General features: G+C 41.8%; 1 protein-coding gene across 2 annotated transcripts in view; it reads left to right on the top strand.

Moving 5' to 3' along the window:
* FAM19A2 (family with sequence similarity 19 member A2, C-C motif chemokine like) overlaps positions 2,652-9,433 on the top strand; it is a 501,549-nt gene continuing 494,767 nt past the window's right edge. The window contains exon 1 of one of the 2 annotated variants that reach the window (XM_021091913.1): positions 2,652-4,184. The gene's annotated coding sequence lies outside the window, so the exon portion shown is untranslated. The remainder of the gene's footprint in view (positions 4,185-9,433) is intronic. The other variant, XM_021091914.1, reaches the window with a different exon arrangement.

The following is a 9,433-nucleotide window of genomic DNA, read 5'->3' as shown; positions in this document are numbered from 1 at the left end:
TCATACGTAACATGGGGTGATAAGTTCTTGATGGGGTGTTGTGAGGTCTTGAGAAGAATTTGAGGTTATTATATAAGAGAGCCTTTAGCAGGAAGCTTAAAATGCCCCAAAGTGACCTCTTAGCCCTCAGAACATGGAGAGCAACAGAGAGTTACTATCAGTGAATTTCTGCATTCCAAGTAATTATTTTTTACTGCTTACATGGGTGCAGGCAGGCAGTTTAAATAAACAGATGATAAGAAGTAGCATCTGAAGATTTCTATTAAACTAGGGAGGTATTTGCCATTTTGTTTTGGAGGGAAAACAAAATATTTGATTTCAAAACCTAGGAGGTGCTGGAAATAGGGAGGCCTTGACCTAAAAATCATTAGAGATTATCTAGATATTTACAAAGAGTACAAAGGTTATTACAGAATTTCAGTATCCTGTGACTTCTGGTAAGAAATTCAATTTTATTTTATTTTATTTATTTACTTATTTTGCTTTTTAGGGCCTCACCTGCAGCATATGAGGCTAGGGGTCCAATTGGAGCTACAGCCGCCAGCCTATACCACAGCCACAGCGACGCAGGATCTGAGCCGTGTCTGCGACCCACACCACAGCTCAAGGCAACACCAGCTCCTTAACCCACTGAGCAAGGCCAGGGATCGAACCCGAAACCCCAGAGTTCCCAGTCGGATTCGTTTCCTCTGCGCCACGACAGGAACTCCTCAATTATATTTTATAATTAACTTATACATCTGTTCTCTTTACTTTCATATTTTTGCCAAAACATAATGGATTTAATTAGGAAAATAAGGATGAAAATATATGTTTTTAACAATAAAAATAAAATGTCAACAATATACGATGATTAATTTTCCTGTAATCACAGAGAGCTACTGAAGTAGAAGCTAGAAGGATTATAAAGTGTATGTTACATTTCTTCTAAGGAAGGAAGCCCAGTGTTCTAAAATGATTTTGTAAATGGCTATTCCTCCCAGCCCAAATCTCCAGTCATTCCTACTCCTTAACATAGCAGACTGAGAATTACTGTAAGATTTGCAAGGAAGCAGTGCCAGGTGTTTTAAAACGTAAACTTTGCTCCCTGGGGAAATAAGTTGCTAGGTGAGAGGAATGAAATGAAAATCTTTCAAGATCTTATGAAATGAACCTTTTGAAAGAGACCATTTGAGGGGACCTCAGATGATTGCCATGTGCTTGATTGATTAAAATCTACCATAGTGCAATTAAATAAAATAGTAAAACCTACACTGATTTAGTTTTGTATCCTTTCTTAAATGACTTCAATTAGTTGATTTTCTTATAGATTTTTTTCTTTAAGCCTATACTAAATTAGATTACCAAGTAAAAATGGAGCTACTCCAAAAATTTAGAATGAATGGGAATGGGAAGATGTTTAATCATAACTTGAATACATTTTAAAAATAATTTGAAACATACAGAAACATTTTGAGTGAAAACTTTCAAAGAGTAAGTTCCTAAAATCTAAATATTAAAGTTATAGATGGTACATAGCTTGAACTTGACTGAAGTAACAAAACGTTATAAAACTGTGACACTGCTGTTAACCAAACCAAACTTGGGTCCACATGCCTGGGTGCAATTAGGCCAACCTACTGACACCGGGTTGATGAATGAAAGTGCAGTGTTACTGTAAGCACCTGACAAGGAGTATGGATGGCTAAGGCTCAAAAAGCCCAACTTCTTAACAGGCACGGACAATAAACGCTGCACTTTCTTCGCCACAGCCAGGTGTTAGTAAATTTGCTCTACTGCACCAGGACATGTAGACCCAAGTTAGTTCTGTAACCCTTTTAATTAAAACCACAACTTCAACCTAGTTAAATTACTTGATGCTCTTCAGATACAAAATACGATTGAATCACAAATCATGTTAAGTAAGATAAGATCACTAAAAAGCGAAGCGCATATACCACATTTCTTTCTCAGTGTGGCGGCTAGTGTTACTTTTATTTTATAGCAGATGAAGAGAACACATGATACTTAGCTGTCAATGGTTTCAGTGAATTAGAGCCATAAAAGCACAAAACTTCAGAGCCGGAAGGAATTTAGTTACCTTGACAATTAATTTTGTTACAGGCAAGGCATGAATATTGGCCCCAAAGTAAGATCTTTGAGCTGTCCCTAGATGTAAGGAACTTGTAAGATTTCCTGGATCAGCCTTCTACTTCTTTGCTTTAAATTTCCTTTTCTTTTTCTAAATTCATTATTACTCCTTACCATTTTTGCATAACCCTCTAATCACTGAGTTAAAATTTTGCTCATCACCAAATTTATTCAAAGTGAGCCTAAGAATACCCTTTATTTGAACTTCTATGCATTATGCCTAAACCAGCACCCAATTTGACCAAATCTGTGAGGACAACCTTCCAGGGTGTTGCTAATAAATTTCTGTAAATATCACGAGGTTCCTTTAGCAAGGACTCTGGTTACATAGCGCTGCAGTGAAAATCCATTCTCTAAATCCACTAGAGGTTGGAATTTCTAAAACTACAAGATCCTTTGAAACCAGATACTGTTTCCTTTTTCTTTGTGGAGAAATTGGCAGCCTAGTCAGTCACTAGAGGGAGACATAGTCCAGCTTTTATACCGATTGCCGCCCTCATCTTTTACTGCCTCTTTCTCTTTCTGCAAGACCGCAGTTTGCTCTCAGAAGCAGCTGCGGCTGCTAACAGAAGTGGCTGTTGGGAGAGAGGCCGAGGGAGGCAACGCCGCCTGGTCCTGCCCTAGCATTTTCCTGCTTAACTCGCCCTGGAGTGTTGGCACCTGTTTTCTCCCTGCGTTCTCCTTGCAGTACACTGCCAGGGAAGGCAGTCATTCCGGACTTCCGGAATGCCCAGTCTGGGTTGAAATAAGAGGTCTGGGTGGAACAGGGGTGTCTGCCCTCTACGATGACTTTCTAGAAGGAAGCACTAGTGTCTTTTGACAGTGCAGCGCCTAGGGTAAAAGGCCGAAAGGAGGCTTCGGTTACTAAACTGCTTACTTTTTCCTCTGGTGATCTGGATTTTTTCCCTCAGCCTCCTCCCCCGCCCCTTCTCTTTCCTTTCCCTCCTTCAGCGAATTGACACCGGCAGCACCTGCTCGCTGTGTTCAGTATTGGAACTCACACCTCCTCGGTGATAACAGTGCCAGCATACTGGGGACTAGGGGGTGATTTCCTTTCCTCCTAGCCCATGATGCCTGCAGGGGCAGCGATTGAGCTGCGTGGGGATCTGGCCGCAGCACTTCGAAGCGGGATTGAGCGGAGGCAGCTGGCCGGGAGTTGCTGCTAAGTGGACTTGGCGCAAAGTCTCCGAGAGGGCATCAGCTGGGACCTATCTGTTAAAAGCCGGAACAGGAGCACCTGAACCGAGGAACTTAAGCGTTTTGGCAGGCGGAGGACTGCCAGGCTCAGAGTCGCTTCTTGCTACCCCGAACCTCCCCAGGACTCTCGTACATCGGAGACGCGGGACCTGCAAGACCCTGGGAACTAGAGAAGTACGTGGCAAAGGCTGCTTTCCTGAAGGTGAACTGTTCTGTCCAATTGCCTTTCCCCAGAGAGCAGAAGGGAGGGCGGGAGAGAGGGAACGGAAGATGTGTGAGTGTGTGTATGTGTGAGAGACAGAGACGACGTGTAGGGAGAGGAAAAGTCTTTATTCGGCCTTAAAAGCAAACGAATCAGAGATGGAACAAGAGTGGTAATTGCTGCAAGATCGCTTTGATTCTCGCAGTCGGGGGAGCTGAGCGCACCGCGCGCATCCAGCGAGGACAGCGGGCGACCGCGGACGCAGGCTAGGGCTGCGAGACTTTGGCTTTTCCTCAGTAAACAAGTATTTCGATTACTTGGGCGTGTGAAAAAACGAGGGGAGAAAAGAGTCGAGGCTCCCGCACGTCACCTTCCACCCACTTTAAGGGGATTCCAGTTTGGATTGTCAAGAGATTGCTGGACCCTTTTTGCCATCGGAGGAGGAAACACACGCGCGCGCTCACACGCACGCTCAGGGCTACACTCACACGCCCTCCACGAGCACGCACCACCAGACTTCGGTTCCCTATGCCCCAGAACGGTGACGGCGGATTGGCCTCTTGGAAGCGATGCAAGAGCGATAAGGCTGGCGCGGGCCCGCGGAAGCTGCAGGAGCATCGCTAGGTGTTGCCGCCACCAGGAAGCCGGGCTGCAGGTAGGTGCCAGCCGCGCCTCCCGCCGCTTGCCGGCGCTGGGAACTCGGGCAGCAGCCGAAGGACTCGGGGCCCGGAAGCCCTCCCCTCCCCGGGGGTCCGGGGCTGTACGGGGCTCGCCCGCGGAAGGCGAGAGGTGATAGCAGATGCTGGTTAGGCGGCTAGGGTAGGGGTGGGGGGTAGAGAGACGCCGAGAGGGGCTCAGAGCAAGCGAAGGAGGTTCCGAGAATCGTGCCCTCTCTTTCTTCTCTGCCCCATTTCTCTTAACGCAGAGAGCGACCCGGCCGAGTATTGCAGTGGGTTTTAATTCGATCCCCAAACCAAACCAGTCTCTGTCGGCAACCATTTTCGACTCCTAATAAGAAGTTGGAGGTTCCAGGGTGGATCAATGGGATATGTCAGGTCGCCTTTATGAAATGCCCACTTTTGTCCACTTCTGATTAGTTAATTCTCAGGCCTGTCTGCAGAGGGTGGGGTTTCACTGAGGCTATTGATATCTCTACTTCGAACTGTTTCTCATAAAGAATCACTTTGATCAAAGTTCCGGAGCCTCATCTATGTTAAAGGTTTATTTAGATTTGTTACCAGACGTTCTACTACTGAATGAAATAAAGCTTTAGTAAAGGATGATACAGGAGCGCTTTAGAAAAAAGATCATTTTGGAAAGAGTTGAGAAAAAGAACAGCTTCGGGAAACTCATGGTTTTTCATTTCTTTCCAAATAGATGCCTCTGAATCTTGCCAATAATACACAGTTTTTCTGCCCTACTGTTTCCTGTCCCTTCCCCCTTCTATTCCAAAAGGCCAGGTTCCACCAAGAGGTGTTTTCTTTAGGCTACTGATCTGCACTTGTCAGTGGGGAGCGTGTTATTTCCAGAAACTGCCTTTGCAAAGCAAAGTTTGAGATCCATCGCCCTATTTCTTCTAGAACTGCGGGCTCAGCTATCTAGTTCCACTTGAAAAGGACGAACTGTAGGTGCTTGCAGAGCCCCGGGGAAGGCGTGAGGCTTTCCTCGTCAGTATTCCACTTCCTGATGGAGTGTTGAACAATTGCCTGAAGCATGTGGCATCACATGTGTAGTCACTACAGTGGCTAGCTTGCCTCTCTTCACCTTGTGCTGGGTGAGTTTGGCTTGTGGCAATAGGATAAAAAAGAAAACATCTTCTTTTTGTGAGTATTAAATCCCCTCTTGAATTATGGAAACATCGTTCTTGGAAAACAAAAACAAAAACAAACCTATATGCAACCTTTGCTTTGAAAAGTACCCCCAAAGCAGTCAGTGTATAAGGGTCTTTGACTCCTGACAGGGTGAATTTCAACGGCTATTGACTGCATGATAATTATCTGGTTCCCGTCTTCCCCAGCTAGATTGTTTGAGACATCAACATTCAGACTGTTATCAATGAACACTTTAAAACTGCTCTGTTAGGAAATGTAAGACAAATGATTAAGATTTCTGTGTAAGGTGCCGAATGGCAGTAAGTAGCAAAGGAGACTGAAACCCCTTCTAAATCGTTTAAAAACCAGAGTATTAAGATTATTTGTATTTATTTCAGTCTTCCCGTGTTTGCACATGTCCTCTCAGGCTGGCGAATCCTTTACAAATTCAAATTTGGCACCTAAGACCCTAAAAATGATTAGATGCATTTAATCTTCTCTTTTCCTACTTTGTTCTGGATCTCATCCTGGGTCAGTTTGCATTTTGACATTTTTAGAGTCCTTACTTTTTAAGCCATCAGTAGCCATTGAAAGGCCATTAGTAACCACATTGGGGCTTATTTTATTTTCATTTTCTTAATTTGCAATGAAAAAAATTAGGTTGAATTATTTATAGGTATAATACTATGAGAGCAGTGTCACTGCCAACTGAATGTTTAGGCACAGTGACTTTTACGAGGAAGAACACAGTATCATTGTGTTGCTTTATTGAAATTAGGCATTTTTTGAGACTGAAGTCTTTGTAGTTAGGATGCTTGAATTTGCATATTTATATGTATTGCTATGATATATGTTCCTTAAAGAAGAACCAAAAAACCTTGACATGAAAGCAAACACCTACAAAGCTACAAGTTTTGCTCAAAAGAAACCCGAGGTTTCTAAATATGTGTGATTTTGTATCTGAAAAGTATTAGCTATTTTAGCAGTGACAAATTGGAGAGTGAAGATTCATTGAGATCCCATGGATCTCTGTCAAAAAGAGGTACATATTGCTTGGAGACTGCATTATAGTATTTACTAACCACAAAGTTATAAAATGTGATGACACAGCTGCAAAAAGATCTGTTTTTAGACATGGCCACTCTTCCTTTTTAAAAATTTATCAAGTGATGAAACTCAGGGGGTGATAGAAGATTTTATAGAATTATGTTATCAGAAAATTTTAGTGGCCCTGGATTCTGTATCTTCAATATAGTATTTGAGTGATGATCCTTTTACAGTGTGTTTTGGAATATTGATATGTTGAAAGTGCATTTTAGGGTTGATTTATCACTAATTGCAGGTTATAGATCACCCTAAACAGGTGGGGTAAGATGTGCCTCTCCAGCACTTTCCAGGCATTTTCTAATCATGGGCCCTAATCAAAGGTACTGTCAGATTCTGCCTAGGTTCAGCTGGGGCTGCAAACTGATGGGCATTTGCCTCTTTAATGCATGTCCCAAACTAAGAATGCTCCAAAGTGTCATCAGTTGTTTCTAATATATTTGAGAAGCTGAAACAACCAGAGTGCAGACAGTTCAGTGCCCCTGATTTTACTTCTCCAGTATTTTATTAGGGATGCCTCATTAAGTCACATTATTCTGCAGCTGTTTTGCTCGTCAAAGATTCAAGTAAAAATAAGGAACTTTCCTGTGCAATGCATTTTGTTTTCTAGGTGAAAAACCCTCAAGTTGAAGTAAAATAAGCATTTAACACAGTCCCCTTTGGTCTTTACCTGACACTTACAAATGTAATTCATCAACCTGTTATTAGTAGGGTTCCATCAAAACAAAGAGAAGAACTGCATTGAAAACAGCCTCTGCTAGATATGAAGGCCAAACCAGCTGTATCAACCTCATATATGATCCATATACCTGCACATTATTGGCACATGATATATCTTGCTTATGAACCATTGATTTTTTTTTTAAGCGCTGTGTAATATGGTGAATTTGCCATTTTGTTGGAAAATTCTTTGGTTTATTTTAAACTACTTGGAGCCCAAGGAATTGTACCACTGGAAGAGGATGAGTAATCCCACAGTGGGTACCATAAGTCTTTCTAGAGAACAGTTTTACTTTAGGTCTGGAGTGCAGCCTGAAACAGGGAAGATGGAAAGGTGGGCCTAGCAAACAGAGACCTAGAAGTTGGTTTTGGTTTGTGGTTGTCATTGACCACTGATTTATTGGGTAATTTTTAGAAAGCCTGATTCTGTTCATTTGGCATGGTGATTCAGTGCCCTTGTCAATGAAATATAGCTAACAATTCTTGTGTTTTGCTTATTCTTAAAAGAGATTTTAAGAGCAATGGTTAGACTTCATTGGAATGTGAAGAAATATACATACATTTCTCTGCAGTATAGATCTGTTCTCTATATCTATACATATATGTGCACATACATGCATACATATGTACATATGTTTTTATTGGGACCCATGTAAAATACTGGTTTGTGTTAAAGAGGGAGAGAAGGACTTTTAAAAACGTGTACATTTTTAGGTACCTAGTTTTTCACTATTTCTGCATGGTTTGACCTATAATGCAACTGTATCCATGGTTTAACAAGGTCATTTATAATTGAGTTTTACTCTTTGAGCCACTGTCACAGGCAGTATTTTTTTTTTTTTTCTCTTCAGTTGTTATTTTGGAGATATTTTTATTCATTAGGCTACAAATGCAAGGAAAAAAAATCAATTTTGTCCTCTATGCAGGGGAGCTTTGGGATGTGTCTATTGACACTATGACTGGGAATTTCAACACATTTTAAACAGTGAATATATCTGTATGCTGTCTTTATTAAATATGCGCCTCCACAGTCAAAACACAAGCCGAGTGTTATATTAGTGCATACTATTCTGGTTTCAAATGGGATCTTCAAAATTTTCAGAAACATATTGATATTATACTACAGATTGATTAAATTTCCTAAACCCACCCACTTCCAATGTGTACACCACATGTATATGTTGGATTTTATCCTGTGCTGTAACTATAGACCAGCTAGTCATTGGAATTAGTGAAAATCTAGCCTAGTTAGACAATTGATTATTACTACCACTGAAAAAGATAAGACTTTTCATGTTACTTGGGATTCAGATGAGATGTGAGTATCTAAGCTCTAAGGAGAGTATTCCAGTTTGTTCACAATTATCTATATGGGGTATAAGATATAACTAAGGAACCAGAGCTTATATGCATATATTAAAGTCTTTTTGGAGTTCCCGTCGTGGCGCAGTGGTTAACGAATCCGACTAGGAACCATGAGGTCGCGGGTTCGGTCCCTGCCCTTGCTCAGTGGGTTAACGATCCGGCGTTGCCGTGAGCTGTGGTGTAGGTCGCAGACGCGGCTCGGATCCCGCGTTGCTGTGGCTCTGGCGTAGGCCGGTGGCTACAGCTCCGATTCGACCCCTAGCCTGGGAACCTCCATATGCCGCGGGAGTGGCCCAAGAAATAGCAACAACAACAACAACAGACAAAAAGACAAAAAAAAAAAAAAAGTATTTTTAATCACTTCCTTCAGTCTCCTAAATGACTCCATGGTACATTTAATTATTTTATGATTTTCCCTGAATGGCCAGTTAGCGAAGGTACATCTCCCTTTCCCCTAGCAATAGCACAAACATATTTATTCAATTATGTTTATATTTATAATGCTCCTTTTGCACAGTAGATTTTGGAAACTCTTTACAGAGAGATTGGATAATGTGACAATGTTGTCTTCTTAGCAATTATGGTGGTAGGCTGGATTTAGTACTTGACAAAATGGGGACAATCAGCTAAACAAGTCTCCTTTGCTCTTTTAGCTCCTTGGGCTACATAACGCTAACTCTTCACATAAAGCCTGGAGAGTGCAAAGTAGCTCTTGATGAATACAAGGTTTGTTTTACTCAATATTTTTATGGTTTTTTTTCCTGCTATGAACTAGTCACTGTATAATTGCATGCATGTGAATGGGCAACTGTGTTGACCTTTAAAGGTCATGCAAAGATTCTAAACCTTACAATTTGCAGTGTTAATTGCCTATGACCTCCTGTTGCTGCATATGGAGCTTTCT

This window comes from Sus scrofa, chromosome 5 (genome assembly GCF_000003025.6).
Source record: "Sus scrofa isolate TJ Tabasco breed Duroc chromosome 5, Sscrofa11.1, whole genome shotgun sequence".
In the NCBI taxonomy this organism is placed as follows: Eukaryota; Metazoa; Chordata; class Mammalia; order Artiodactyla; family Suidae; genus Sus; species Sus scrofa.
Note: the sequence above shows the minus strand (reverse complement) of the source record. Positions and strands in the feature narration are given on the sequence as shown.